The 23,676-nt window shown below is 46.7% G+C and overlaps 1 long non-coding RNA gene across 1 annotated transcript; it reads left to right on the top strand.

Moving 5' to 3' along the window:
* Positions 1 to 1,565: 1,565 nt before the first annotated feature.
* LOC138268043 (uncharacterized) lies at positions 1,566 to 2,507 on the top strand. The gene is made up of 2 exons (XR_011199907.1): positions 1,566 to 1,828; positions 2,383 to 2,507. It is a non-coding gene; the product is annotated as an uncharacterized lncRNA (long non-coding RNA).
* The last annotated feature ends 21,169 nt before the right edge of the window (positions 2,508 to 23,676 follow it).

The raw sequence follows: 23,676 nt of genomic DNA, 5'->3' as shown, positions 1-23,676 counted from the left end.
CAAGTGGGTTAACTTTCCAGGTCGACTGGGCAGTTTATAAATGCACACACAGGATCTCCAATGGCAAGTCAGGACCATGTTTAAAGGGCTACTGAAGTAAGTGGCACAATCAGTCCTGCAGGTCCACTAGTAGCTTTTAATTTACAGGCCATGGAATCTGCAGTCACCTTACTAGGGACTTTTGAGTAAATTAAATATGAAAATTGTGGATAGGCCAATGTTACCATGTTAGTGAAAGAGTGCATGCACTTTAGCACTGGTTAGCAGTGGTAAAGATCCCTGAATCCTAAAGCCAGCAAAAACAAACACAGCAAAATCGGAGGAGAAAACCCCAAAACGTCAGGGGAAATCACAGCAAGGGAGCCAGGTCTAACACTCATTATAATGTAATCCTGAATGTTTTTATGCAAGGTACATTAAAAGGAAAGTGGTAACAAGGCACTAATGTGTGAAAGTTGCTGAATTGCTGTATTTGCAAGAATAATGTGGTAATGAGCCAGCATTTTGTGATGTGAATAGCTGTGGTTTTATCATAACGGGCAGTCTTCAGATTTATAGGACAAAAGGTCCCTCTGTCGAAGAGTCACTGTGCCCCATAGACAAAGACGTAATGATTTATTGAAAAGTTGAAAAGGCAGAGTGTGGGACTTGCAGGGTCATTCCCAATCTTTTTGCTTCCTTTCTCCTAATTTGTTTGACCTGTTTTTGTTGACTTTAGGACTCTGAGAACTTTACCACTGCTAACCAGTGCTAAAGTGCATATGCTCTCTATGTAAATTGTATTGTTGATTGGCTTATACATGATTGGCATATGTGATTTACTAGTATGTCCCTAGTACAGTGCACTAGAGGTGCCCAGGGCCTGTAAATCAAATGCTACTAGTGGGCCTGCAGCATTGGTTGTGGCACCCATATTAGTAGTTCTATAAACATGGCTCAGACAAGCCACTGCAGTGTCTGTGAGTGCCAATTGGACCCACTTGCCAGACCTAAACCTTCCCTTTTCTTACATGTAAGACACCCCTAAGGTAGGCCCTAGGTAGCACCATGGGCAGGGTGCAGTGTATGTTTAAGGTAGGACATATACTAATGTGTTTTATAAGTCCTGACAGTGAAACACTGCCACATTCGGTTTGTACTATTGCAAGGCCTTCTATCTCATGGGTTAACATGGTGGCTGCCTTTAAATATGATTAAAGCGTAGATTCCTTTTGGGAGCAGATAGACATGTTGAGTTTGGGCTTCTACCAGTATAAAATATTTTGCTTAGACTACCTTAAAAACCTTTCACGCATGGATGTACAATGTAGCACACATACGATATGAGAACATTTGGGTGACATAAAAACATTTCTCCTTATTAGCACTAGCTCTGGGCAAAGTTTTAATTACACCAGTGGAAGTCATGTTATTTTGGCAATTTCACAATATGTTTGTTATGCAAAAGTCCCAAAATTATGCCTGTGACAGGCTGTTGACAACAGACCCATCCGAGGAGACACTGCCACCGCCAACCCCGGAAGGGGACGGATCAGGAACCAATCCCCTTCGACTTCCGGGGCCAGAAGAACAGCGGCAGAGACGGCGAGCAGCCTGGACAATAAATGGAAGGAGAGAGTGGCCGTCCGGTGAGAACGGGGAAAGAAGAGCAGGAGAAATGAGTGGTGTTGACAGAGGAATCGAGCAACAGCAGGAGAGCGATCGGGAGCGAAGAGGATTCGACTAGCAACCAGATAGCGACCCCGAGGAATCCACGCTGGTGACCGCGACGCAGGAGGGGCCCGGCGAATTTTCCAGCCATGCTTCTGGAGGAGTGTGGCCATACCAGGTGTGTCCTCTTTGCTGGATGGGGAAAAGAAAAGGCGGCCGGGAGGAGGGTATGGGGCAGGATTATAGGGAGGAGGAGGTGGGAAGAAGGAAGGGAGAAACACGGTACGCTCAAACAACAGAAGGGATATTCCAGTAGAAAAGAAAACAAAAACCAAAACAGGAAGAACCGAGAAAAAAAAAAATGACAGGCTGAGAATACCAAAACAAAGGCTGACAGAAAGACATAGAGAGACCAGATAAGGGTAGTTACGGAGAGGATACAAAGCAAAACAGAAGAAGCACAAAACAGGAGCATAGGAAGAAGGAAAAAAGCACGAGAGAGGTTACAGAGGAGTAACCCAGAAACAGGCAACTAGAAAAGAATAAAGGAAACAGGAGAGAGAGAGAGGGGAATAAACCCACAGGAACCCAAGAAACAGGAAAAGTAAGGAAAAATAGGAAAAATAGCCAAAAAGAGAACACGGAAGACAGGAAAAGGGAGAAACGATATAATTAGGATAAGCAACTTACCAATACTTTATTTTGTGTTTTCTCCCATGCGCCTCCCGGGAGCCCTGGAAGAAGAGAGAAACGGAAAGAAGAACTGAAGTGTAGCGGTACCCAAAACAGGATTGGATACTATCAAATACTTATCTAGCATACCAAACAACCATACAATAAAACTCACCTGAACCAGACATCCGCTGCCTTTGTGCCCTCCTTGAACCACCCAGTCACAATGCCATTATGCCATATTATGTAATCATACACCCTTTGGGGTAAATAGTTACCACAAATGGACATAAACAACAGAATGCAAACAGCTGTTAATGGTGCTTTTGTTTTTGCACTATTTCTTGGCAGAAAGTGCATCCTCCTTTCAAAAATTGACACAGGGATGGATTTTGCACTAAAATATAGCCTAAATGTTTATTATGCATTTGATATAATAATGTATATTTTCCATAATTTTGCAGACATTTCACATATTTATCAGAAAGCAAATTATACATATTTCTCACCTCCCTAATTAGCACCTACCTCAAGGTGGCATTATTTTCTGGTGCTAAGCCTATTTTACAATTTCGGTAGATCAGGCTTAGGTTCATAAACCATGGTTGGCAGTGTGGGAACGCACATGCACTAGCCATGAGATGCCCCCTTGACACAAAGCCTCATATGCCGTACTTTTAGGGCTGCTTTCAAGTGAAAAATATTTTTTGTGCTGGAAAATATATAGGGCCTCATTTACAAGGACCTGGCACACTGGCTCCAATGTGCCAGTTTCCTTACGTCACTCAGCATGGTGCTCATTAGCACAACTGAGGCCAAATTATTGAGGCAGTTGTGGCGCTTTGCTGGAATAGCGTCAAAAATGTTGATGCTAGTCCAGCAAAGCTCGGGAAAGCCTGTTGAAAAGAGCCTAGGGTCAGTTTAGTGCTAAAAAGGCTCTGCACCATTTTTTTTAGCCTTTTTGCAGGGGAACGCCTCCCTTAAATACATTATACCTGCTGATGGTATATTGTGGCGCAAGGGTTTACGAACTGGTGCAATGGTGACATTCAGGGTCGGATTGGCAGGACGGGCAATCGGGCACTGCCCAAGGAGCCAGTGACAGAGGCCACCTAGTGGGCCGTTTTTTCAGTCTGTGGATGAAGCAGCACCACATGCCAGGGCTGATTTCTCTAACAAATAGACTGCTACAGCTAAAGGTGAGGGGTAGTCTGACTATGCTACATATTACGCCCATTAATTGTTACTTGCAGAATGACAATTGGGCAGCCGGAGGACACACATCATGTGGTGCCTTCTTCCATTACCGGGATCAAAAGGTGACAGTCAGCCTTTGAGAAGCACAATTAACAAAGATTTGGTGTGGGGAGGAGGCTTCTGCCTCCCCACAGAAGGTCACAATGATTGGCTAAACAAGCCACAGGTGCCTGCTGCCACCTTTCTCTGCTTGAGATTGGAAGGTTCGTCCAAATAATGTGCAATGGAAAGAGAGAAAAACACATCAAGAACTGCATGCGTTTAAAATAACTTTGAAATTACAAAACAATCTGAATAGAAAGAGATAACAATTAAACACAATTTTGGCAGTGTTGCTGTTATAAAATAAAAAAAATCTCATTCACCCCCCCGCCCTGGAGTGAAAAGGGAAAGGGGAGAGAAAAAGGAAATGAGAGACAGGGAGCGGAGCAGAGAGACAAACAGAGTGGGGAAGAGGAAAGATTGCATGGAGAAAAGCTATGAATGATAGATTAGTATATACAGAGAGTGAAGAATGGGAAACAAAAGTGAAGAGAAAAGGAGATGACAAAGGGACAAAAAGAGTGAACAGTGAATGATGAAACAAAGGGTGGATGGAGACAGGGACAGCCTTTGGCATGGGTGAGCTGGGCTCAAGCCCAGGACTCCCAGGTTTAGAGAGGCACACAATGAGCTCACCTAATTTTTATTATTATTATTTTTGTTATTTCAGCCGGAAGCTCCTGTTCATTAACTATGTAAAACTTAACATTCTCTTCAGTTGTCTCCCTCCATTTCCTTCTCCCCCTCCCTTCTCACTCTCACCCCCTCCCAAAACTTCTCACCTCCAATTTAACAGGTGATTCAGGGGAGGGGAGATGGGAAATATGCGTTCAGAGGCTGGCTACTGCAAAGGTAATCAGCTAGGATTTGACTGACCAGTGAACACGCCCCACATTAAGATCATCTGCAGCAATAATGTTAAAGACAAGGTCAGGTGCATTGAAGGTGGCCGGGCATAGACTTTTCATAATCGAATAATGTTCCCTTTCCTACCCTTGGTCTTGGTCCAGAACATGCAATGCTAGTGATCTTTTGATAAAGGTAGTGTTAAATACACCACTAGGAATCAGTAGAAATTGAATTGTGAGCGGAGGGTGGAAACCTAGGAGGGTGGAATACAGGAGCCCTAAATTTGATGCAGTCCAGGGTGCTTTTTGAGCAAGGCCGGCCTTGGAGGGTGCTATGTATTGTAATGACAGTGTTTCCAGCCTTGGATGATGCTACTGGCCTTCACAACTTTGAAAAGAATAATTTACCACACAGTTGTCCCCTAAATAAGTCCCTGATGTTAATGACACACTGATTCATGAAAGGTAATGATCCACAAAAGTGGGCCACTTTCTTTTGGGTGCCTGGGACAATTTTGAGTACCAGTCCGACCCTGGTGACATTGCGCCAGTTTATAAATACGGCGCGGGATGGGGGACTGTTTTGCGCCACCTTATTGTGAAAAAATGACACTGCGGCGGGGCAAGGGTTTTGTAAATAATTCCTATAATTTATCAAGACTTTGCGCTGTTAGCCTCATTTTGTATGATTTTGCACTGCTGCAAAGTTTTGTTAAATTTGCCTCAAAATGTGCTAGGCAAGTGGAAGCATCTTTATAAATAGGGTGCAAAGAAATCTGTGTGGGTCAGCCTTCCACCAGAGCTAACGCTGCATTCTGCTGCACAGCTTTTTCGGCGAACTGCCATTGTCTGATTCACAATTCCTTCCTCTTTCCAGTCCCATCACATTTTCCTTCCCTCCCTCTGTGCCTTTTATATGGTAATCTCCTCTGCCATCTTTCGATCTTTCCCGGACATAAAGAGCGCTTTCAGCGAAGCATCGACAGTTCAAACGTGAAGTTCTTTGATGGGACAGAAATACATAAGTCAAACCGCTATGTTCCCTTTCCGGTTGCAGAGGATGGAAGACATGATTTTTATAGTACTTTGTATCATTTGTGTCTCTGAACTCGAAGCAATCTTTAACTGGCTCAGCCATGTCTTACTCCTCCAAGGCATAGCATTTCCAGCTCGCTTTCAAGAGATTGGAATGGAAAGTGAATAAAACCTCGCAGGCGGAGATTTTCTAGCAGCATCTCTCACTTCTTTTTATGAAAACCCTTTTCAATTGCGAAGCGACATAACACTCCTACAGGGCACTTTCCTTTTACTATAATTCCGTAAGAATCATAATCTCTATGAAAATCACAACTCCTCGGCTTCATCTACTGGAACTGAAGTACTACAGATACACTTTTGGACATATCTTTCACCAACCTTAAAGAAGAAAATTATATAGTAAGACCTATTTGTTACAGTATTTTTAAACGGAGTAAACTCGATCAACAAATATTACAACCAGCTGTTGACGACCAATCAATCTCTTAATATATATATTTTTGTTACTAAAATGACCTTAGATTGCATCGCTGTCTTCCAAGAAATATTGCATGGAATAGGTGCATTAAAGGAACTGGTTTAAAAAAATTCTGGGGCATATTTACTAGAAAGTGTGGCGTCAATGATGATGGTCCACCCCTAAAGGCACCCAACCACACCATGGTTAGGCCATATTGACAATACGATGTACCATGGCAGTCGTTACCATAATAGTATTAACATTTTTGACGGTATTGTGGCACTTTGCTACACTAGCGTCAAAAATGTTGACGCTATTGCAGCAATGCACAGGTATTGAATAATAATGGGTGTCTCATTTTAATGCCTGCTCTGAGCAGGCGATAAAAAATGACAGAAAAAATGACTCAGTGAAATATAAATTTCACTGTGCAATCTTTTACGGGCCTCTCTATGCCGGAATGCCTCCCTTGCATACACTATGCCTGATGCAGGCATAATGTACCGCAAGGGCTTACAAAGTGGCGTAATGTAAACATTGCACCACTTTGTAAATATGGCGTTGCAGAAAAATCACCCCAGGGCCACCTTTGCATAAAAAGAAAATGACACCATGGCAGTGCTAAGTTGGCGCTAGGGGTGTATAAAAATGCCCCTCTCTCTTTATGCCTCAATGTGTCAAAAAGATTCTGCTTGTGTAACCTAGGTAGCAAGTTCTTCCTCTTTCTGTTTCTTTTATTTAAAATGATTAATGATAAGTATAAAAGCCCTCACCTATGTTTTTTCCTTCTTTTCATGATTCCAGCTGCATATTAGGTACCAACACTTTATATGAATTTATAATCCAGACTTCTGATTTTTGAACTTCTAATGTGGAGTCTAACCCACTGAGCACTCCAGCACTTACCTTTTAAAAAAGGGTCCACTGCTGTGCAGTTGTGACAGTGGCTCTGCACAAGTTACACATGAGCAGACATTCGTTTGCACGTGCAGACTGTGCATGAAAGAGTGTTGAGTGACAGCCTGGCATCCTCCTGCTTGGTAAGTCTTGCACTCCATACACGCAGGTACTTCTGTGCTTCTGGCTAAGGTCCCACTGATTCAGCGAAGCACACATCCCGTCTTTCTTAGTTTTCCAGGAGGTAGATCTGGCTTCATCCTTGTTCCTTCGTTGTGACCCACAGGTCATGGATTATATTTATTTGTCGACAACCCTGTACTCGCAACCACTTAAGTATTAACAGCCCCTCCTGGCATTTAGGGTTGCTGTTACTCTACTTGCCAAGGTGCCGTCTCTCATCATATGGTAGTCTGTACCAGAGGGAAGCTTCCTGGCATACTGGGTTGTTGCTCAGCTCTGCACAGGCTTTGGTTCTTCTGATCCAGAAATAAATATCACGATCCCCCATTGGGCATACGGAGTTGCCATCACAGATGCCATATGGCTTAATTTTTCCCATATGGCACTGTGTTCACAGCTATCTTCACAGCAGCCCTCTCCTGGCATTTGGGGTCACCCAGTGGAATCTGCACATGGGCGACAACCCGATTGGTGGCGCAGCCATCTCCTCACAACTTGCACAGGAATTCCACTTGGCCAGTCTTCCCACTGGACCTCACTCCCTCCAACTATCTCCTCCTCCTCCTAGACCATACTGGTTTTGGTAAACAGGCAGGTGCTGGAGCTCCAGGCTCCAGAGAAGGCAGTCTTGGTTTACCTGGGTGATGTTGCCTCACCTAGCAGGGAGATTAGTAGGCCTTGGCCCCTTATCCTGGTCACAGGCAGAAGTCTTGCAGAACTTCCCCTCCACACACAACCATCTGGCTGCTTGGATGATGGCATATTTTGGGGTCTGAACCTCCCCTTCTTCGAGTCCATTTCCAGGCACCAAATGTGATTTAGGGTCTGGGTTTTTGATGTTTTATGTTAGGGTTCTACTTCTTTTGAAGTGTACACTTTTCTCTCTCCTCTTCTTCTTTAAAGAATGTTTGTCACAGCAAGAGAGACTCTGAAGCTGATAGTCCCACAACAAAGGTCATAGGAGTGATTAACATTCACACCTGGATATCAGCTACAGTGATATGGGCATCAAAAGGTTAATCCTGGGCTTCCAGCCCTATACTCTTAATGATTTTGTTATCAGCCCTGTCTCCTTCCTGAGAGGTGGCAAGGCCCCTTCCTTATGATCTATCACTGAATCAAAGAGCAACCTTAGAAGTTCACAGAGGGAGTCTCTCTCTCTCCCTCCTGCAGTCTGTTCCACCCTGCTCATAGGAATGCAGCAGTATACTAATCTGCCTGGAGGATTGTACGAGCCTAAAATTTAGCATGAATGATTGTCTCTTATGAAATTATACTTATGTACTAATATGTGAAATATTCTAACCAAGAAATTAATGTTGACATGAAAATTGTGCTTTACTGAGTGGCCGCCATCGTACAAAAGGCCAACACCTTAGACTAACACTGCAATGGAAAATATTCTGTCTCTTTAAGAACATGTTCTCTGTTAAATTAAATGCGGAAATAATATGAGTATTTCTTGGTTTTCTACTAGGCCTCAAGTAGACAAGGCCCCAGTACAACATTATCTAACACTTTATGTTCCTGTTATAGATACATTTATGTATTCTCACATTTGTTGCTTAACAGACTCAATTCATTGAATTTGGATAGTTGTCTCTATTTATGTTTCTAACTCATGGATTTCTCTTGAGGGAAATGGTACAACGTGAATTGTTTCCACATCTTTGTAACTACTGTCTAGTAGAAGCAAATCCGGAAGATGCCAAACAATGGATCTACAGATGCAGCCAGAGAAGGAAGTGTGCAATGCTAAATTTTGTAAAAGTTTGAATCATGCAAGAAGAGCACGGGCCGATGAGTGTTCTTAAAGCTAACATTATATACAAGTTAATATCTGATGTGTTTACAATTGGATGTTCGATCCTCGTGTTTTATTCTTATCCAATAAGAAATGTTTAACAATTTTAATTTAATGTTGGAGAGCCATTTGTCTGAGTTCACTTCTTTTCTGGTTACCAGAGACTTCACTTTGTATGCTTGGTGTGATCTGTCACATTGACACTTCATGCTTTACCAGTCAGTCTACCAACATTCTGGTGTTTTATTATTTTCTGAGTTTACTATGGCCCTCATTATGACATCAGCGGTAAATCCCATTTATTACCATGCTGACTCCCACCAACTTACTGCTGCCACGGCAGATATCCTGTTCACCAAATAATGACACATATACACCAATCCGCCACTATTCAGCCACAGACACAATTCCGCCACACCAAAGGTCAGTGATAAACTGGCGGTATCAAAACCCACACCATTATGCCAACAGAACAACGCCCACCACTTTATGACACACGAATCACCACGGCAGACATTCAATGGTGGTAAACCATTTGTGGTACATACCGCAGCTCTCAAAATAGACACACATATACAAAACAACACTACATTGATCAATTTAAATAACACACACCTAACACCCATACACACACCACACCCACACACCCACACCACTATAAAACATGCACCCACATTACCCACAACCCTTTATGACTACAAACCATTGGCACGAGAAAGACACGACGACCACAGACAAAACCAGAGTCACACGCTACTTACACCTATACACCACTCACGCACCCCACATCACACACCCCAACACATCACCCTACACACCCTCACCTACACACCTCACACAACAACCATGGCACCACAAAGACACCCTCGATTCACAGAGGAGGAGCTAAGGGTCATGGTGGAGGAAATCATCAGGGTAGAGCCACAGCTGTTTGGAGCACAGGTGCAGCAGATATCGTTAGCTAGGAAGATGGACTTATGGCCAAGAATCATGTACAGGGTCAGTGCCATGGGACAGCACCCAAGAACTAGGGATGACATCATGAAGAGGTGGAACGACCTACGGGGGAAGGTACATTCCATTGCAGCAAGACACCAACTCGCTGTATAGAGGACTAGTGGTGGACCCCCCCCAAAACTAACAGCATGGGAGGAGCAAGTCTTGGCAATCATGCATCCTGCAGGCCTGGCTGGAGTAGGAGGAGGACTGGACTCTGGTAAGTCAACTCTATACTACTACTACCCCCCTACCTGCAAGCCATAACATACCTCCACCGTCAGTACCATCAGTCCACCACTTCCCACACACCCCACCCTCAGATCTCACTTATGCCAATGCCAAGCCCTGCATGCCATACCAATGCATGGACACCACTCACAGACCTGCATGGACACCTATCACTAAAGCATGCACACTAGAGAGAATCAGCTATCCCAGCATATACCCACTTACACAAGTGAAAGCTGCCAGGGCAAATACAACCAAAGAGGGCAAGCCACGGATACACAATATGTCAGGCACAGAAACAATAACATAATGTTGGAAAATGGGTTATTGGTAAGGGCAGGTAGGTACCTACACCTAGCAACAAGCCACTAACCTCCACCTAGGTACAGTTAGGTCTCAGTAAATTAATCCCAGCTCAACCCTTGGTAGCTTGGCAACGAGCGTCAAGGCTTAACTTAGGAGACAGTGTGTAAAGCATTCAAATATCAAAAAACAGTAATTAAATAAAACACAGGAAACAGTTTAAAAATCCAAAACCAATTTATAAAAATAGTTTATATTTATATCTTTAAAATGACACAAAAACTAATAAAATCGGATAAAGGGAACCGGAGATATGAATTTTTAAAGAATTATTATTTTTCTAGCGCTTAGAAACAAAAAGCGCCAATCGGGTCATCTGGTTGCACCTCGACCGGGGCAAAGTCAAAGTTTCAGGCCGACCGCGATGGAGCCCTGCTCGGCTACAAGTCGCGGGAGGCCTCGGTTAAAAAGTTACCTTCTGACTTAGTCTTTATTTTGAAGTTTTTCTTCACCGGGACGAACCTGCCAGTTGAATCCGACCTCCTGGAGCCCTTGTCCGGATACGCGATGTGGGTTTCCTTGGTGGAGACTTTTACCTTCGGACTTAGTCGTTTTTTCGAGATGAAAATCCTTCGACCGGGGTAAACCTGGATCTTGATCCGACGTCCGTGGAGCCCTTCTCGGATACGATGGCTGGGAGGTCCCGGTCAACTTTTTACCTTCGGACTTAGGCCCTCATTCTGACCTTGGCGGTCTTTTCGCAAGACCGCTGAGTTACCGCCGCGGTGAAGACCGCCGACCGCGGCGGTGTGCCGCTGTGCGCATTCTGACCGCTGGGAGCGTTCCGCCGGAAAACCGCCAGCAGCCACACTGGCGGTCGGCGGGAAAGTGGAGACTGGTCAACCTCCACCGCCACGCCAGCAGAACACCGCCCACAGAATTACGACCCACATTTCTGTGTGGCGGTCTTCTGTTGGCGGTCTTCTGTTGGCGGTCACGTCCCTATGGCTCCCGTCGCCTCCCGGAGGACCAACGCACAAGGTAAGTTGATCGTCCGTGAGGGGAGGGGGTGGGGGGGTGTTGTGTGATGTGGGCGTGCATGGGGGTGTGCGTGTGAGTGTGTAGAGTGGGTGTGTGAGTGCGTGTATGCGGGCGGGGGGTGCTGCTGTGTCTATGGGTAATGTGTGCTGTTCGGCAGGTGCGCATGTCGGCATGTATGTGTGCGGGTATGTGTCCCCGTTGTGTATGTGTGTGTGGGGGGCGTGTATATGTGCATGTTGGGGGTGTGTGCATGTCGGGGTACATGTATGTGCATGTCGGGGTGGGGGTGGGGAGGGGGTTCGTACCACCTCTGGGGGGTGGCAGGGGGGTGGAGGGTGTGGGGGGAGGACTCGGGTGGGTAGTGGGGGGTGGGGGAGACCCCTATCAGTGCCAGGGAAGGAATTCCCTGGCCCCGATAGTGCTTACCGCCATGGTTCGCACGGCGGTTCCCGCCCGCAAGAAACCGCGGCGGTAGGCAGGGTCATAATACCCTTGGCGGTCTTGGGACGACCGCCGGGCCGGAGTGCGCAAACTCCAGCCCCGCGGTCATGACCGCCGTGGCGGTCGGAGTGGAGAAGTAGCGGTCGGTCGCGGCGGGGACCGCCGCGGTCAGAATGCCATTTTTAATACCGCCGGTCTGTTCGCGGTCCGACCGCCGTCTCTCCGCCGACCGCCAGGGTCAGAATGAGGGCCTTAGTCTCTTTTTCGGAGGTTTTTCTTTACCGGGACGAACCACCAAGTCAGGCCGGGTCGCGGTTGAGGCAAGCTGGCTAGAATTTCCACTGCGGGTCGGTCCCTCTCTGGAGCTTTTTTACTAATTTTTTCGAATCTTTTCCAAACTTCTGGGGCTTCACCCAGATGTTCTTTTAAGGTTCTTTTGGGGTCCACAGCTCACCCCAATGGTCCAGAAGTTCTGTGATGGTCCTTGGGGGGTGCGGACTTCAACTCCCAGAATGCACCTGGCGCAAACTCCTTTTTGGCCACTGGACAGGGGTCAGCTGGTCACTTTTCAGGAGTTGGTGCAGGGGGACTCTGGATAGCAATTTTTCACCTGTAGCAAACAGGGAGTCCCTCCTTGAACCAGTTGAAGCCAGGCAAAGTCCTTCTTGTGGTGAAGCCCAAGTGTGCAGCTGGTGCAGTCCTTCTGAGTGCAGGTTCCAGGTGCAGGCCAGGGGTCCAGCAGGGCAGTCCTTCTTCTCCTTTAGTTCTTTTCTTCTTGAAATCTGGCAGGGATCTGAGGTGTGGGGGCAGGTCTGCCAGTTTTATCCTTGCTCCTGGGTGAAAAGCAGGGGGGTCCTGGTCCTCCAATCAGGTTCAGGGTCGTCCCCCTGTGATGACCACTTCCTGGGAAGTGTGGCAGAAATCCATCTCAAAAGGCAACAGTCTCTAAAAATCCAACATGGCTGAATCTGATTTTTGGAGGTTACATCTGGCTGAGCCCACCCACTGGGCTCAGGCCACTTCACACTTCATCAAGGCAGCTTGGCAAAAGCTGCTGCAGGCTGGCCAATCAGAGCACAGCAGCAAAAACAATGCAGAGCTGAAATCGGCAACTTTTTAGGTAAAGTCTAAACTTTTTACCTGAACAAGTTATATTAAATCCAACAACTGGAAGTTGTGGGATTTATTACAACAATTAATTTGATACCAAATTCTTGGTATGCAACATTTAAGGAGACTTTAAAATTTAAAATAAAGTCTCCCCATTCTAGCCTATGAAGGCCATTTACCTCTATGAGGGAAAAACGAATTTGGCTGTTTTTACCTCACCAGGGCTTATAAATCTATTTTTATAAAGTCCCTGCTTATAGTTACATGGCATCCAGCCCTAGGGGCACATAGGGCACACCTTAGGGGTGACTTATATGTAAAAATAAGGTAGTTTAAGACTTTGGAAGTACTTTTAATTCCAAAGTCGAATTTGCATATAACTTTAATTTAAAAGCAGCCAGCAAGGCAGGCTTGCTTTTAAAATGACACTGGGCACTTCAGCAGTGCACCTAGGTGTGCACCACCTATGCTGTGGTCCCTTAACCTACATGCCCTACCATATACTAGGGACTTATAGGTAGGTTAACTTAGCCAATTATAATTAGCCTAATTTGCATATCCATTTTACACAGAGCACTGGCCCTGGGACTGGTAAGCAGTACCCAGGGCACAGCCAAGAGTCAGTAACCACCAGTACCTATCCAAAAAGTGTGGGGGTGATCAGGCAAAAAAAGGAGGACTTTCCTACACATAGCATTTACATCCCCACAGGTGTCAGGGAGACCAGATCCTCGGGGCCTGCACATGTTCCCAACATATCCACCACTAGACAGCTTCAAAGCTCCAATAGATATACCACAGAGCCTGAGAGAGTCCAAGTGGGGGAAAAGGGGATTAGGTAGGGAACAGTTGGGAAGGAGACCTGTAGGAAGCAGGAGGTTAAACAACACAATGTCAAGATATAATCACATTGACATTCAATAGACTATGGTTCTAAGGATTCTTATACTGTAATCATGGATAACCTTGGAAATTACTATAACTAGACCTCAAGAAATCTAGGTACCTGGAAAAATCAAGAATGGGTTAATACAATGTTTCATATGAGCTTTACAGGAAATATCACATACTGTCTAGAATACAAGAACCTTCCTCAATAATGTTTCAGAATAAACATTGCGTTTTTACATGAGGACAAAGGCTATTTGAACATTCCCTGAAAACAACAGGAACTGTACTAGGAACTTAAAATGAACAAAGAATGTCGCACTTTGAATTAAGCGTTTCAAAGAAATCCAAAAGCTCAGGATAAATGTGTGCACCTCAACAAACACGGCACACCAAAGTTTTCAATGTCATGAAATGATCGCGCACACTGCCGATCTAAAAGCCAAGAGTTTTATGTCAGGGTTGAATCGCGCACACCGTTGCTGATTCGAAATACACAATGCAAATGTCAGAAAGTGATTGCGCAGACTGCCGATCCAAAAACCAAGAGTTTTATGCCAGGGTTGAATCGCGCACACTATTGCCGATTCGAAATACACGATGCAAATGTCAGGAAAGGATCGCGCACACTGCCGATCCAAAAGCCAAGAGTTTTATGACCGGGTTGAATCGTGCACACTGTTGCCGATTCGAACAAGCATATGCAAATGCCATGAAATGATCGCGCACACTGTTACCGATCTGAATGCCAAGGGTTAAATGTCAGAAATGAATCGTGCACTCTGCCGATTCGGACAAGAATATGCAAGTGCCATGAAATGATCACGCACACCATTGCCGATCTGAATGCAAAGGGTTAAATGTCAGAAATAAATCACGCACTTTGCTGATTCGGACAAGAATATGCGAATGCCATGAAATGATCACGCACACCGTTGCCGATCTGAATGCCAAGGGTTAAATGTCAGAAATGAATCACGCACTCTGCTGATTCAAACAATAATATGCAAATGGCATGAAATGATCGCACATCCTGTTGCCAATCTGACTGCCAAGAAGCAAATGCCATGAAGACAGACTCACGCACACAGAGAGTTTCACAACTAGGCCCAAAACTCGAATGACTTTGAGAATGGGGGTCGGGGGCCCAGCCTGACCTCCACCTTACCGCTCTGCTCAAGGATCACCAATATAATGAGGGCAGGCCTGGAATATCAAAGTAGGCCTCCGGAACAGGAGCTCAGGAAGTTGCTGCTGCTCTGCACCGGGACCTCTGAATAGTGAGCACGTGGAGCTGGGCTGGCTCCCTTATATAAAGTCAAGCCCAGCCCACAAACCACACCCAGTCTTGCTACAGGGAAAGCTTCTAGAAGGTCCTAGAAAGGGACCACTCCCTAACGCACTCAGTAAGCCTGCAGCAATACCTTGCAAATAAACAGTTATTGCAAACATCATTAATAGTGTTTTTCAAGGTTAAACTCTGCAATGCAAAAGGTTGACATGCTGCATATAAACACAATGCATGAATTATGTTCTTGCCTATAGACTGGGTTTTTGCATTTTTGTCGCCCGTAGAGCACGTGCTGTCCTGATGTTGATACAGGTACCCCAGCCAATGCTAGCTGAGAGGAGGTGCCAGCAATATCCAGTCGCCCACAGAAGAGGCCCAAAGTGATGACAGCAACTCTGGTCTTCAGGATCTGGATGACCAACCTGGCCCATCAGGGACCTCTGGACAGCCGGTTACCCAGGCCCAGTCACACACCACCGCAGAACCTCCCCCATCAAGAACCACCACCACAGTGCCCACCCAGCGTACCCACACCTCTATCCCCAGGACATGTCAATCAGCAGTGTGTCCACCGCTACAGGGACTCCAGGCCACACCTCACACCCAAGACAATCAGTGACCTGGGGTCAGGGGTAGTGAGCACACGGTTCAGGGGACAGAGGCACAGGCCAACAGGAAAACTGGGAGGACTGCTGTGCGCCAAGGGGAGGACAGGCCCAGGGAACCGACTCTCCAGGAGGCACTTTCAGAGATCTTGGGAGCATATCACCACTCTCAGGACACGATGGCCCAGATCCTGGACAATGTGCAGGAGAACAGGCAGCTGCAGGAGGGACAGTACCAGGGTCCATACCAGGGGTGCTGGCAGACATGGCCAAAATTATGAGGGAGGCAGTGTCACACCAGCGAGCCCCTGCCACTAGCCAGATATCTGAACAGCCTTCCACCTCTGCTGCCGCTAGTGGCCAGGAGGCCCCGCCACAAGACCAACAAGCCACCAGCACCTCTCCCCCTGCAGAAGGTGAACCACCCCGCAAACGTTCCCTGGGATCCAAACAGAAGCCAGAGACACCTGCCAAGAGCCCGCCAGGGAATGAGACTCTCCTGATTGTCACCCTTGTGTCCCACCCTGTCACCCTGTCCACCTTGAACTGTGATTGCTCCCCTTCCTATGTCCCCATGGACAATGCACCTGGGCTATAAAAAGACTGAACAATACCCTGGACTTTCCTCCATCATCACCCTATCCCATTGCACTTGCCCCTCCAGATTTTAGCACTTCAGTAAACACCCTTGGCAAAAAAAGAAGTATGGAGTATGCCAAATCTTTAAAGTATGTATTAATTTCAACAGGTACAGACATTGCAATTCAAATGTACAGAAAATTGACATAGGTGTCTGACCTGTAGCTGGCTGCAGTGATCACACCAGGAGCATATGTGAGATCATCACCATCTGTAAAATGAATTGTCAAAGGGTACAGTAAGTGTGCATAGAAGTGGAAAATAAAAGCATGACAGTGCCACAGAAATTCCCCAAAAATGTTATTGAAATGTGAAGTAACACTGTCTTATCTGTGTGTCATTGGAAGTATTGTCTGATGACTGATGTTCTGTTGTCCTCATCCTCATGCTCTGCCTTCACATCCTCACTGTCCACAGGGTCCACTGCTACCACACGGGCATCTCCAGCCTTCTCCTCCTGCAGAAAATGCACATGGCGTCTCAGGGCACGGTTGTGCAGGGTCTGCCAAGGTTGGCAGATCTTCTTGAGTGAGTAACACAGGGATCCACCTGTCAGATGGAGGCGCTGAACCTGCCTTTTAGGAAGCCAAAGGTCCTTTCTATTATCATTCTGGTTCGCCCATGGGCCTCATTATAACATTTTTCTTCCGTTTTCCTGGCAATCCTCACAGGGGCCAGCAGTCATGATAGGTTGGGGTAACCAGAGTCACCTGCAAATATTGAGGGACAAAATTTAGCCACATACTATCCCACATGGACCACACCATACCCATACACAATATATATTTGGTGGGAACCAGGGCTCACCTATTACCCATACCACATTTGGGATGCTGCTATTCCTCAGGACAAAGGCATCATGCACCGACCCAGGATACTTAGCATTGACGTGGAAGATGTACTGGTCCACCAAGCACAACATCTGTACATTCGTTGAAAGGAAACTCTATCGATTTCTGAACACCTGTTCATTTTGACGGGGGGGGGGACAAATGCAATATGTGTTCCATCAATCGTCCCACTTATGTTGGGGATATGACCCATTGCATAGAACTCGGCCTTCACTGTGGCCAGATCTTCAACCTGGCGAAAGACAATGCAGCTGCAAATGTGTTTAATCAGGGCAGACAACACTCTGGTCAGCACTATTGAGAACATTGGCTGTGACATTCTTGCTGCCAAGCCCACTGTCACTTGGAAAGAACCGGTTGCCAGGAAATGGAGCAGTGATAGAACTTGCACAAGAAGGAGGATCCCAGGTGGGTGACAGATAGCAGACATCAGGTCAGGCTCCAACTGCGCACACAGCTCTGTGATTGTGGCTCTGTTAAGTCTATAGGTGAGGATGATGTGCCTGTCCTCCATTGTTGCCAAGTCCACTGGGGGTCTACACATGGGGGTATGTCTCCATCTCCTATTCATCCGCAGCAGTAGCAATCTATGGGGCAAAAGAGTGAGGAGCCGGTCACAAACTGAACAATGGGGCCACAACAGAACTTTGCATGCTGTGAACTTGTAATAGGTAAGTGTGAATTGTCCAGTGTAGGAAAGTCCTCCTTTTTTGCCTGATCACCCCCACACTTTTTGGATAGGTACTGGTGGTTACTGACTCTTGGCTGTGCCCTGGGTACTGCTTAACAGTCCCAGGGCCAGTGCTCTGTGTAAAATGGATATGCAAATTAGGCTAATTATAATTGGCTAAGTTAACCTACCTATAAGTCCCTAGTATATGGTAGGGCATGTAGGTTAAGGGACCACAGCATAGGTGGTGCACACCTAGGTGCACTGCTGAGGTGCCCAGTGTCATTTTAAAAGCAAGCCTGCCTTGCTGGCTGCTTTTAAATTAAAGTTATATGCAAATTCGACTTTGGAATTAAAAGTACTTCCAAAGTCTTAAACTACCTTATTTTTACATATAAGTCACCCCTAAGGTGTGCCCTATGTGCCCCTAGGGCTGGGTGCCATGTAACTATAAGCAGGGACTTTATAGAAATAGATTTATAAGCCCTGGTGAGGTAAAAACAGCCAAATTTGTTTTTCCCTCATGGAAGTAAATGGCCTTCATAGGCTAGAATGGGGAGACTTTATTTTAAATTTTAAAGTCTCCTTAAATGTTGCATACCAAGAATTTGGTATCAAATTAATTGTTGTAATAAATCCCACAACTTCCAGTTGTTGGATTTAATATAACTGGTTCAGGTAAAAAGTTTAGACTTTACCTAAAAAGTTGCCAATTTCAGCTCTGCATTGTTTTTGCTGATGTGCTCTGATTGGCCAGCCTGCAGCAGCTTTTGCCAAGCTGCCTTGATGAGGTGTGAAGTGGCCTGGCTTCACACAAAGGAATGTGCTTGGGGGAGAGAATCTCCCCTCAGCAGATGGTAAGGCAGGAAGGGGGAGGGCTGCCAAACTGGTCTTCAAAGGCAGAGAAGGACATCTGGAGCACCCAGCAACACCCCCACATCCTGCAACCCCAGACAACTAGGTGCCCCCTTGATTAGATTAGGAGAGGGCAGGAGAGGGGTGTGTTTATGATTTTTAGCCACACCAGTGGGTGGGCTTAGCCAGATGTAACCTCCAAAAATCAGATTCAGCCATGTTGGATTTTTAGAGACTGTTGCCTTTTGGGATGGATTTTTGCCACACTTCCCAGGAAGTGGTCATCACAGGGGGACGACCCTATACCTGATTGGAGGACCAGGACCCCACTGCTTTTCACCCAGGAGCAAGGATAAAACTGTCAGACCTGCCCCCACACCTCAGATCCCCGCCAACTTTCAAGAAGAAGGAACTTAAGGAGAAGAAGGACTGCCCTGCTGGACCCCTGGCCTGCACCTGGACCCTGCACTCAGAAGGACTGCACCAGCTGCACACTTGGGCTTCACCACAAGAAGGACTTTGCCTGGCTTCAACTGGTTCAAGGAGGGACTCCCTGTTTGCTACAGGTGAAAAATTGCTATCCATAGTCCCCTGCACCAACTCCTAAAAAAGAGACCAGTTGACCACTGCCCAGTGGCCAAAAAGGAGTTTGCGCCAGGTGCATTCTGGGAGTTGAACTCCGCACCCCCCAAGGACCATCACAGAACTTCTGGACCCTTGGGGTGATCTGTGGACCCCAAAAGAACTTTAAAAGAACATCTGGGTGAAGCCCCAGAAGTTTGGAAAAGATTTGAGAATTTTTGAAAAAAAGATCCAGAGAGGGACCGACCCGCCGCGGAAATTCTAGACGGCTTGCCTCAACCGCGACCCGGCCTGACTTCGTGGTTCGTCCCGGTAAAGAAAAACATCAGAAAAAGAGACTAAGTCCGAAGGTAAAAAGTTGACCGGGACCTCCCAGCCGTCGTATCCGAGAAGGGCTCCATGGACGTCGGATCAAGATCCAGGTTTACCCCGGTCGAAGGATTTTCATCTCGAAAAAACGACTAAGTCCGAAGGTAGAAATCACCACCGAGGAAACCCACATCGCGTATCCGGACAAGGGCTCCATGAGGTCGGATTCAACTGGCAGGTTCGTCCCGGTGAAGAAAAACTTCAAAATAAAGACTAAGTCAGAAGGTAACTTTTTAACCGAGGCCTCCCGCGACTTGTAGCCGAGCAGGGCTCCATCGCGGTCGGCCTGAAACTTTGACTTTGTCCCGGTCCTGGTGCAACCAGATGACCCGATTGGCGCTTTTTGTTTCTAAGCGCTAGAAAAATAATAATACTTTAAAAATTCATATCTCCGGTTCCCCTGAACCAATTTTATTAGTTTTTGTGTCATTTTAAAGATAAAAATATAAACTATTTTTATAAATTGGTGTTGGATTTTTAAACTGTTTCCTGTGTTTTATTTAATTACTGTTTTGTGATATTTGAATGCTTTACACACTGTCTCCTAAGTTAAGCCTTGACGCTCGTTGCCAAGCTACCAAGGGTTGAGCTGGGATTAATTTACTGAGACCTAACTGTACCTAGGTGGAGGTTAGTGGCTTGTTGCTGGGTGTAGGTACCTACCTGCCCTTACCAATAACCCATTTTCCAACATTTTTGGTGGCAGCGGTGGGATCCTTTACTTGTGTTCAGTATCACGTTACAGTTTAAGTAGAACAAATTAAAAATCCTTTAAATTGTCTTAGTGCAACAATTATTATTTTTTTAATTTTTAATTTTAATTTTTTTAAAATTAATTTTGATTAATTTCAATTATTGAATTTTTGTAATTTTTCTAAATTCTTGTTTCCAATTTTTGCAAAAAGTTTTTGTTGACACAAAACTAGGGAACCATGGAGCTTGATCTGGCTACCCTACCCACACTGACAGTAGTCCAGCTTAGGGGGTTGTGTATTGAGAGAGGGTTGCCTGCAACCACTGATCTCAGGAAGCAAATCCTGATTAAATCCCTGACAGCATGGGCTGAGGCCCAAGAGCTAGGCACAGAGGAAGCTCCAGAGGAGGAAGAAAAAAGGGAGGATGCTAACTCTAACCTCTCAGGGGAGGGAAGGCATCTGAGCCCAAGTGAAGATGAGGAAGAACGGTCCTCAGTAGATACAGTCACTAGGGGCAGACCCAAAGCTAGTGGTAGGAAGGGGGTCCCTTCAGGAGGAGAGAACCCATCCATCAGAGAAAGAGAGCTGGAGGCCCAGCTAGCATACATAGCTTTGGAAGCAGAGAAGCTGGCCCTAGAAAAGAAAAAGTGGGCAAGCAAAGAGAAAAGAGATGGTGGCAGCGAGAAAGAAGCTGAGGTGTCCCTGGGTGGGGGTTTTTCCCCCAGATTACCCAAAGGGGTGGTTCCTGCCTATATAGAGGGGGATGACATAGATAAGTGGCTGGGGGCCTTTGAGAGGGCCCTCCAGATGAGGAAAGTCAAGCCTCAGTACTGGGGTTCACTTCTTTGGGAGTTGGTTCCCAACTCTGGGAGGGATAGGCTCCTAACCATGAGTGGGGAGGATGCAGACTCATACCCCAGTATGAAGAGTTGCTTGACTAAAAAGTTTGGTCTGACCCCAGAGCAGTATAGGCTCAAGTTTAGGGACACCCAAAAGACAAGCACCCAGTCCTGGGTGGACTTTGTGGACATTTCAGTAAAGGCACTGGAGGGCTGGATACAGGGCAACAGGGTAAGTACCTTTGAGGGGCTGTACAATTTGATTATGAGGGAGCACCTTCTAACTAATTGTGTCCAAGAGAGGCTCCGCCAGTATCTAGTAGACTCTAGGTTGACCAACCCCAGAGAGCTGGGGGAGGCAGCAGATGACTGGTTAAGAACTAGGGTTAACCAGAAACCCCCAGGAGGTGATCAGAAAAAGGGAGGACATGGTTCTTCTCAGGGGAAGAACCAGGGGAAAGATGATAAAAAGCCCAAAGAGTCCTCACAAGAGTCCCCAAAAACTTCTCAGGGAGGGGGAGCCCCGAGCCAATTCACTTTTAAAGGGAAAGGGTATCAGGGAAAGAATTATGATCCTGCTAAAGCAGGAAGGTTTCAGGAGCTTGCTAAGGCCGGCAAGTGTTTTGATTGTCATCAACCTGGACATAAAAGAGGAGATGCTATCTGCTCCAAGAAGCCCCCCACTGGTGGGCAATCCCAGGGGATTGCTAGTGTAGGGTTGGGGGTGGAAGTTGGCCCAGGGGTGGAATCAGGGTACACTGAGGTCACCTTAGTATCCGTGGGTGGGGTGGACATTGCAACTATGGCCACCTTACCTCCCATCATGGAGAGGTATAGGCAGAGGCCTAAAGTCAATGGGACTGAAGTGGAAGCTCTGAGAGATACAGGAGCCAGTGTGACAATGGTCACAGAAAAGCTGGTTTCTCCAGAGCAGGTCTTACCTGGTGTCTTTCACCAGGTGACTTATGCAGATAGCAGAACCAAACTCCATCCCATGGCGAGTCTGGAATGGGGAGGTGTGACTGGCCCTAAAAAGGTAGCTGTAGCTCCTGCCCTCCCAGTAGAGTGTCTGCTGGGAAATGATCTTGAAGCATCTGAATGGTCAGAGGTGGAGAGAAGGGTCCATGCACAGATGCTGGACCTCCCTGAATGGGTGTGTGCTGTGGCCAGGTCACAGGCAGCACAACAGGGAAATGCTGGACACTTGGACCATGGAACAAAGGGCCAAGCCTCCAAAAAAAAAGAAAGGGCACTGGGTCTGGATTGCCAGCCCCAACAAGTACAGAGGGTCAGGAAGAATCCAACCCTGAGGGGGAGGATCTGAACTCTGAGGGAGGGACACTTTCCCTGCAAACTATGCCTGATTTGGCAGAACTGCAAGGGGCAGGTGGGCCCACCAGAGAAGATTTGTGCCAGGGACAAAGGGAGTGTCCCACTCTTGAGGGCCTGAGGCAGACTGCTGCCAGGCAAGAACAAGGGGATACCAGTGGGACCCACAAGGTTTACTGGGAGGATGGAGTTCTCTACACTGAGGCAAGGGCCCTCAAACCAGGGGCTTCTAGGAGAGTAGTGGTCCCCCAGAAGTATAGAGAATTCCTCCTTACCTTAAGCCATGATATCCCCTTAGCTGGTCATTTGGGACAGACCAAGACCTGGAACAGGCTGGTCAACCATTTTTATTGGCCCCAAATGTCAGAAAAAGTCAGGGAGTTTTGCAGCTCCTGTGTCACCTGTCAAGCCAGTGGCAAGACAGGAGGCAAACCAAAGGCTCCCCTGATACCACTGCCAGTGGTTGGGACTCCCTTTGAGCGGGTGGGGATTGACATTGTTGGTCCCCTAGACCCACCAACTGCCTCAGGTAACAGGTACATTGTGGTGGTTGTGGACCATGCCACCAGGTACCCTGAGGCAATACCCCTCCGGACAGTCACTGCTCCCACAGTGGCTAGGGCCCTACTTGGTGTGTTCACCAGAGTGGGATTCCCAAAGGAGGTGGTCTCAGATAGGGGCACAAACTTTATGTCAGCCTATCTGAAAGCCATGTGGGATGAGTGTGGTGTTACTTATAAGTTCACCACCCCCTACCACCCACAGACCAATGGTCTGGTTGAAAGATTTAATAAGACCCTGAAGGGCATGATCATGGGTTTGTCTGACAAACTCAGGAGGAGATGGGATGTCCTCCTCCCTTGCCTGCTGTTTGCCTACAGAGAGGTGCCACAGAAGGGGGTTGGATTCAGCCCCTTTGAGTTACTGTTTGGGCACCCTGTAAGAGGCCCATTGTGCTTGGTGAGAGAGTCTTGGGAAAAGCCTCTCAAAGAACCCAAGGAGAATGTGCTAGATTATGTGCTAGGCCTGCGGTCACGCATGGCTGAGTATATGAAGAAGGCAAGCAGAAACCTGGAAGCCAGCCAGGAGC

This window comes from Pleurodeles waltl, chromosome 12 (genome assembly GCF_031143425.1).
Source record: "Pleurodeles waltl isolate 20211129_DDA chromosome 12, aPleWal1.hap1.20221129, whole genome shotgun sequence".
In the NCBI taxonomy this organism is placed as follows: domain Eukaryota; kingdom Metazoa; phylum Chordata; class Amphibia; order Caudata; family Salamandridae; genus Pleurodeles; species Pleurodeles waltl.
The sequence above is the reverse complement of the archived record's forward strand: the minus strand, read 5'-3'. Positions and strand labels throughout refer to the sequence as shown.